Raw genomic sequence first — 7622 nt, 5'->3', positions numbered from 1 at the left:
CAAAACCATCCCACGTCAACTTTAGCCATTAGGCATGTCGCGGTCTTAGTGGGTCGCTCCGAAAAGTTAATCACATAGAGACCATTCTCGACATGCCCAACAAAGGCTACTTTAAGAGTCTTGCTCCACAAGAGGGCCACGGTATCAATATCAAAGAAAGTGGCAAAACCCATGAGTGCAAGTTGACGAACGGAAAGTAAATTGTATGCGAGGGACTCAACAAGCATGACTTTCTCAATCGTTAGACCATGAGAAATGACAACCTTGCCAAGACCCAATACCTTAGAATGTGAGGCATCACCCCACTCGACATTGGTGGGCATAGATGGGATCTTTTGCACGTCCACCACCAAGTCCTTGCTCCCGGTCATATGATTTGTTGCTCCACTATCGAGCAACCATGATCCCCCACCAGAAGCAAACACCTATAAGAGATCAATGCTTGGTTTTAGGTACCCATTTAGTAATGGGTCCTTTGATGTTAGTAACAAGGGTCTTAGGAACCCAAATAGACCATTCAATGTACTCATAAGGAGAACCAACAAATTTAGCATAAACATGTCCATCACTAGCACGGCACAACACATAAGAAGGGTTAAAGTCACCGACTTTGTTGAAGGAGGATGAGGTGGTTTTGCCCTTTTTGACATCAACCCCCTTCACATTGTTCTTCTTCTCCTTAGGAGCACCCTCTCCCTCTTTCACAAAGGTTTGCTTGAGAGGAGGAGATCGTTTGGTCTTGTCGTTCTTCTTCTTGTTCTTGGACTTGGGTGCGAACCCAATACCTTCCTTGGCTACAAATTCCTTTTGATTGCTCAAAAGGTCGTTGAGGTTCTTCTTACCTTGAATGCATGTCACAAGGCCTTTCTCAAGTTGATCCTTCAATTTGGCATTCTCCTCCACAAGATGCACATGCTCATAACACGGGTTAGTGGCATATGCATTATCAATTAACTAGTAGAATGCCCATGCGTTGCTACGGGCTTTTCGTTGTATAAAGCTCGGTGAATTTTTTGTCCCTTCTAACAACATCGCCTCGACACCTTTGTGGATGGATTTTTTTAAAGTCGACATAATCCATTTCCATCTCTCCCATAATCTACAAAAATAAAGATATATAGAAACACACCTTTTGTATTATGATGTGCAACAAATATATAAAGAATAATCATTTGTATGCATCTTTCCGGATTGTGTAAAACTCGATGATTTTTCAGTCAGAACCATCATAAAACTTTGTCAATCGACATTTACCAAAGCATCCTCGGAAGCCACCGGTTTTTATCTCTGATATACAAAAGTGAACATATAAACAGTATTTAAAAAAATATAAGCTTATATACAACATATATTCATTGGTCAGATGCTAAACGAGAGTAGGTTACGTTTTTAGTCGGAGTGAGTGGCATCATACTTTTTAGTAAAGTGGGTCAGATTCTAATTTTAATAAAGTATAAGTTCACATGTAAATCACTTGTTGGTAAAAAAAAATCTAGAAATGTCTTTGTTAAGGTATCTGATATTTGTCACTACATAAGAGTATGTGGCATTTCTCTCATAGCAAACAACCGCTTTCCCTAAAAAAAGCAAACAGCCGCACCTTCTTGTTTTTCTTATGAAAAAAAAAGCAAATCACTCTCTCATTCTCTCACTACATGGCACAACGCTCATACCCACATCTCATTCCCCCGCACTGCTTTCCTCGCTGATGCCATTGCCATCTCTCCCAACCACGACGTTCAACCGACATCTTTCTCTCAGCATAGTCTCCCCTTCCTTCCATGGCGTCGCCCTCCCCATCCTTTCCCCTCTATGGTGTCCCGGGCCAATTTCCAGTGCCAAAGAATGCACACCATCATAGTCGGCCATGATATATGAAATGGTATATATACTACGACAACGGGCATGTACTCTAGTGGTTCAACATCAATCTTGTCCGACATATACTTTACAATAAATATTCACGCATTGCCACGCAATAACAATAAATGATCAAAAATTGTTCTAATTTAGAAAATAATATGTCAAACATGATGGCTTATACCGTCCATTGATACCACAAAAACTAATTCTCCAACTCTTTTTCTCTATCAATAATTGTCGTGTCTCCTTAACCTCGCTCTATTTATTTTTAGAAGACCAAAAAAAATCCTACCCCTCATTTCCATTTTCTGTGTCTCCTTAACCTTGCTCTATTTATTTTTAGAAGACAAAAAAAAGAAATCATACCCTTACTTTCCATTCTCCTTCATTCTCGACACCATGTCTAGGCTCTCTTTTAAATATATATACTTCCCTTCCCGATTGTTTGCCCTAACTGCCGAAACCTGAAGCATTTTGCTTTTTAGAACAGAAACCGTGCGAAGACATATTTCAGGACCAAAGAAGCACACTTGAAAAATTGTTCCTACTTTGTGAAATTCTGACTTCCTAGCTATATTACCTTTGCTAGAGAATTATTTCAAGCTCTAATCCTCAAATAATGGGATGGAGAAACTACCATGCCAAGCAACTTATTTATGTTGTCATTGGATCAACTTCTTTAGGTTGTTATGGGAGAAACCAAGGGCTGGAAGAAAATAGTTTGAAGATAAACCAAAAGTACACAAAATGGCAAAAGATAATAAGAAAGACTCAATCATTATTTTAACTGACCAAGCTTTAGACTATCTACTTGATTTAGCTTTAGTATAGGAGTACATGACTAATTACATGCTAACATAAAAAAAAGAAGGCCAAATACCAAATGTATTTTGTGCTAACATAATACGGGCTTCTTTGCTGCCATTTCATTGTGTTGGAGCTTTTCTTAAGTACACGACTACAGGGAGAAACCAAGATATGTTACTTGAAATAACTTCATCCACTATAGAAAGAAATTATCCCAACAGTTTCTGTTATCCTAATAATTTTTTCCTTTAACACAGCCAACTATCACTAATGGAGTCCTGAAGTTGACTCGATTGCGGCGTTGGTGGATGCATCGACTCACGACCACAGACTTGACCGCCTCATGAAGCGTTGTTGCCTCATTGCCGCCTACCACCGGCGCCACCACCTCCGTGGGCAGGTTTCGTCTGTCGAAGCATGCAATGTTTGGCTCTTCTGTTTGTTTGCTTTTTTGGCAAAATGAAATACAGATAAATAATTGATAGACCAATAACTTCAACAATATAAGGTGAATTCAGATTACTCAGGCAAACAATAGAAACACAATATATACTTTGGTAGAGAAAACCTTGTATATGTTTCAATACATAATCTAATGTGACTTTCATGCATTTCAATATCTACAAGAGGGTTAACACAAGAACCATACAGTACCATCTTGGATCTTCCTGCCATCAGATCAATGTTTTAATACATCATTAGTGCAAGCCCATACCAGCTGAAAACACAAACATGGAATTAGTTATACATCCAATATTTTGACAAAATGATGGATTCTTTCTGACGACGGCATGCTTCAAAGCCCATACCAGATGAAAACACAAACAATAGAAGCAAGCCGAAGTGATTAAAAGACATGCATGTCCATTGCTAAATTTGTGTTTTGTTGGGTATTTCTCCCATTCTAGCATCTATCCAGGATAATTATTCCAAAATCCAAACTACAAAGGACAAGGAGTTATAACCTTTGAACATAGGAACTTTAGCTGTGCAACTATAGTTGTGCCTCACCCCAAAAGAGGCCATCTTCACTACAAAGAAAGCAATTAGTATCTCACGCTCCAGTTATGAGTTAGTCTTACTTAAAACTCTGATTCATTAAATGGTCAAAAGATGCACCCTTATATGTTGTTACTCTGCAACGAAGAAAGTCTCTCTATGTGTACTATTTTTCTTTTTGGTATCCAAACAAAGCATCGTCCCCTAGAAACTAATTCCATGTTTGTGTTTTCAGCTAGTATGGGCTTGCACTAATGATGTATTAAAACATTGATCTGATGGCAGGAAGATCCAAGATGGTACTGTATGGTTCTTGTGTTAACCCTCTTGTAGATATTGAAATGCATGAAAGTCACATTAGATTATGTATTGAAACATATACAAGGTTTTCTCTACCAAAGTATATATTGTGTGTCTTGAATTGTCTTGACATCATTTGCCTACATGCTCGTATACTTATCAACATGTGAATGTATCGACACTGACGCATGCAAGATGCACGCGCACGCGCACACACACACACATATTTTTTCCTAGATGTTAACCTTGCTGCCAAGTTATGTTTGTTTGATATGCAAGTCTGAACTTGAGAAGTAAATAGCAACTTTACCTCGCTGCAGCATCGAATCAATCTGAGACCATCAACATCCACCCTGAAATGGTCGCTCTACAGTAACATACAAGCACAACCGAATTCCCGGCACGGATCTTGTGTCCTGTGCAGGTAGAGCTTTCTCCTCACGTCTTCCCTTCCCTTCATTCCTGAAATTGTAGGGATTAACAGAAAATGAGCCTAGTAGAATGTGTACAAAGCAATTTCCAATCACCTTAGCAGTGGCAATTGTTCAAAAACTCAAAGGCTATCACCGAGACTGACACACCTTTTTCTTTGAGGAACACACATGCCTCAAAAAACTTGCTGGATAACACTAAATATATTGCTATGCTACCTCTCACATGGAGGAAATGATTATATTATTTTATGATAAACCATGAAGCGGAAGACTGAAGACCAGCAGCATACTCTGATACTATAATTTAGCTCATATAATTCCAGATTTAGTCCATACACTATTTAAACACTTGGCTACAGAGGCAAAAAAATGAGTAGTGGCATGCATACCTTTAAAATGACCAAAACTCAAAGAATGAAAACATTCCAATTCCAAGCACCTGTTATTTTTCACATGGGTGGAAACAATATGAGCAGCTCAAACTGTTACTGGTAATCAAATAATAAGAGGTACTTTGGCAATATTATTATAAATATATCTTCGTGAAAAATAGTTATTTATACATGGATATAGCTATATATCTGAAGAAAACATAACCGGTACATATAAATTAGGAATCAAAGAAAAATACCTTGTTGATTTCTCTTTCTTATAAGAAATATCAGTTCGTGTGCACCATCTCCATCACATCCTTTCCGAGCAGGCACGACACCTAAGCCGATGAACCTGAAAGTTGAGCTCGTACTTCCCGGAATACTCTGTAAAGCAATGAAAAGTAAACATAGTAACCGAATTAAGATATTACAGGTATATAAATGGATCAACTGGAGAAGCTTACCTTCACGAGGAAAGAGCCATAAACCCACAAGTTTTAATCCATCGCTTCCTGCAAGTAACAATGGAATTAATAGGGTAGTTTAATAGTAACAATGGAATTAATAGGGTACTTGAATACGACACTTTATGGACAATAAACAATAAGAGGATCTAGCTCTGTGTTCAACTACATATCGTTAGTCCCTGCGTATAATATATAAGGATTTGGCAAGGACCAGTAGGACAGCTAATTTTGAGGGAGAAATTCATGCCAAAATAAAAAATCTAATTAGCCGGATCAATAATCCTATGATAGTATGATTTGACTGAATATAGACGGATGAAATCATCAATCTCACCTTTCGATTGAGCTCCACAATGATTAATTTCTAAAATCCATGTGATTTTCGTTGCTCTACTTAACTGGTCTTCGCTACAACTTTATCCACTTTTCCTTAAAAGCTACATGAAACCAGACATGCCTCAAATGCTTACCTTTCTGGATGATGGCCTACTATGTAGACTACACAAACCGAAGGAAGCAGATAGTAGAAGATGAAGATCTTGCAAGCTATCAGCCAACCAAAACATAACTCTGACGAAACTGCAAAGTAAAGCATCAGCAGGTAAGGTTCAGAACAAGTTCAGGCAGAAACACAATACAGAGGACACTAATATTTTTTGCATTTTTCAATCATAACCGAATTAACACATTGTTCAAACAATGAGAACCAGATTCAGTAAGTAAAAGGAAGTAAACTACACGCACAATTAAAGTAAACAAAAATGATCGACACTACTAAGAACTAAAACAAAAGAAGAGAAGCAAAGGTTCAGATAGAATAGCAGGATTACAGAGGAAGGCTGAGAACGCCGCAGAAGACAAATTTCTCTGGTACCTTGATAAGCTGTCATGTTCATGGCAAGATCATACCCAGGTGCACCTCGTTCATGGCAGACACACCCCACTACATCCTTGTGATTTTCAGCAATGAAATAAGACCATGACGCAGATCCTTTGCTCCAGCATGTTCCCCTCACATGAATACCATCCATGTCCTTGCCTGCAACACAGATGCATTGTTCAGCCTCATTCAGTTGATCTTCCAAAGCAGTAGTAGTAGCATCATTGGGTGTACCCCATTTATCAATGATGACTTGCACCTTTTACACAGCCATGTTCATCGACATCAATAGCATCTCCATCGATGATGATGATGCAGTGGTCACCAATGATAGCGAAATTCTGAATTCAAGGATAGACAAGCGAAGAGGGGCGGGAAGATAGGCGGAGAGAGATGCACGATGGTAGAGCGTGGTCGCAGTCGCCGGTCTTCGTCACCTGACTTGACATGAGAGAGACGGGAGATGCGATTGTGAGATTTCCGTCACATCCGCTTCTCCTCTTGTGTCTTTGTGCTTGGAGGCCCCGCGAACAGCGTTCTCCCCACTCTCGTACACCTCTTCCTCTCTTCGTTGAGAGGGATGCGACGCGTCGACGCGATGCTAAGGGGCGGGGGCGCGGAGACGCGGGGCGACCACGGCCGGTAGAGTCGAGGTAGAGGCCTCCTAGTCGTCGCCGTTCACTGGCCTGCGTTGGATGTAGAAGAGGAGCACCGTGGAGGTAAGGAGCGGTTGCAGCTGACGGGGTGAGGAGGGTGAGGCGAGCTCCACCAACGACGGCAATGCGGGGAGGAGCGCCACCATGGTTGAAGGAGAGGGGCGACAGGGAATGAGGTGGTCGTGGCAACCAACGGCGACTTGCTGGACGAGATCGGGCACCCACCACTGTCGGACTGCTCTGCTCCGCCGACATGGAGGCTCTCCGGTGGCTCCCACGATCGGATCTGGCCACAGCGACAACCGGAGTGGCAAGGCCTGGCGTTCTCTCCATCAGATCGGGTCGGGGAGGGGAGCTCCTTTCCTTGGGCCGCCCCGCTGTACATGGCTGCTGGGGGTGTGATGGCGGCCAGCTAGGGATGGAGGTGCTAGCGGCGGCGCAGGGAGGGAGGCTGAGAGCCTGGGATAGGTAGGTCGAGGGTTCGGGGCATGGAGGGACGAGGTGTTCGGGGATTGGATTTTTCTTTCGGGGATATTTGCTTTGTAATTAATGTGATTGAGTGATTTAAGGTAAGGTTAATTAATTTAGATTTAATTTTTAAAGATTGTTCGTGATTGATTCTATATTACTAAATAACTTGCACCAGTATGGAAAGTTTTGATATGTTCAGATTTCTTTCGTTGTGTGAGAGGGTGACGCGAAAATGAACCGATGAAGTGGGGGGAGGGGACGAAAAAAATCTACGAAAAAAAACCAGCGAATGTGGGAGGAGGTACCAAAAAAAAACCATGGAAGGTGGGATGAAAAAAAGCCTGGAAGCGAGACTACCAACTGCTTCATTA

General features: G+C 41.1%; 1 long non-coding RNA gene across 10 annotated transcripts; it reads right to left on the bottom strand.

Annotated features, from left to right (window-relative positions):
- Positions 1 to 2624: 2624 nt before the first annotated feature.
- On the bottom strand, positions 2625 to 7307 carry LOC119365202. 10 transcript variants are annotated; one of them, XR_005175384.1, is made up of 9 exons: positions 6384 to 7307; positions 6119 to 6283; positions 5715 to 5823; positions 5242 to 5289; positions 5035 to 5161; positions 4793 to 4842; positions 3636 to 4431; positions 3325 to 3388; positions 2625 to 3116 (listed from the first exon to the last, which is right to left on the bottom strand). It is a non-coding gene; the product is annotated as an uncharacterized LOC119365202 (long non-coding RNA). The 10 variants fall into 10 exon arrangements; XR_005175388.1 differs by having other exon boundaries at positions 2625 to 3105; XR_005175382.1 differs by having other exon boundaries at positions 2625 to 3388; positions 3636 to 3696; positions 4280 to 4431; positions 6384 to 7302.
- Positions 7308 to 7622: the final 315 nt, after the last annotated feature.

The sequence above is a fragment of the Triticum dicoccoides genome, chromosome 2B (genome assembly GCF_002162155.2).
Source record: "Triticum dicoccoides isolate Atlit2015 ecotype Zavitan chromosome 2B, WEW_v2.0, whole genome shotgun sequence".
Taxonomy (NCBI): Eukaryota; Viridiplantae; Streptophyta; class Magnoliopsida; order Poales; family Poaceae; genus Triticum; species Triticum dicoccoides.
Note: the sequence above shows the minus strand (reverse complement) of the source record. Positions and strands in the feature narration are given on the sequence as shown.